The sequence below is a fragment of the Arachis duranensis genome, chromosome 2 (assembly GCF_000817695.3).
Source record: "Arachis duranensis cultivar V14167 chromosome 2, aradu.V14167.gnm2.J7QH, whole genome shotgun sequence".
Taxonomy (NCBI): Eukaryota; Viridiplantae; Streptophyta; class Magnoliopsida; order Fabales; family Fabaceae; genus Arachis; species Arachis duranensis.
In genome coordinates this window covers 83,405,177-83,406,018 of record NC_029773.3, presented here as the reverse complement: position 1 = coordinate 83,406,018, position 842 = coordinate 83,405,177, and positions in this window count along the sequence as shown.

Here is an 842-nt window from a genome sequence, read left to right as displayed (position 1 = left end):
TTCTTGGTGCTCCACCCTTAGTTGTCCCATGTTGGAACTCAATTCTCCTAGGGAGGTGTTCAGTTGCTCCCAATAGTTTTGTGGAGGAAAGTGCATCCCTTGAGGTGAATCTCTCCATCTCCCATGACTCGGAGGTGGAAGCTTTTGCCTTCCCTTTCTTCTTTCTAGAGGTTTCTCCGGCGTTAGATGCCATAAATGGTTATGGAAAAACAAAAAGCAATGCTTTTACCACACCAAACTTAAAAGGTTTGCTCGTCCTCGAGCAAAAGGAGAAAGAGGAGAGTAGAAGAAGAAGAAATAGAGGAGATGGAGATGGCCTTGTGGTTCGGCCAAAGGGGGGAGAAGTAGTGTTTAGGTTGTGTGAAAATGAAGGAGTGAAGATGGGTTTATATAGGAGTGGGGGGAGGGTTAGGTTTCGGTTATGGGAGGGTTGGTTTGGGTGGGAAAGTGTTTTGAATTTGAATGGTGAGGTAGGTGGGGTTTTATGAAGGATGGATGTGAGTGGTGAAGAGAAAGATGGGATTTGATAGGTGAAGGGTTTTTGGGGAAGAGGTGTTGAGGTGATGGATGAAGAAGAGAGAGAGAGTGGTGGGGTAGGTAGGGATCCTGTGGGGTCCACAGATCCTGAGGTGTCAAGGAAAAGTCATCCCTGCACCAAGTGGCGAGCAAAATTGCTCTTTGTGCCAATTCTGGCGTTAAACGCCGGGCTGGTGCCCCTTTCTGGCGTTTAACGCCAGTCTGGTGCCCCTTTCTGGCGTTAAACGCCCAGAATGATGCCAGACTGGGCGTTAAACGCCCAACACCTAGCCTTACTGGCGTTTAAACGCCAGCACGCTCTCCTC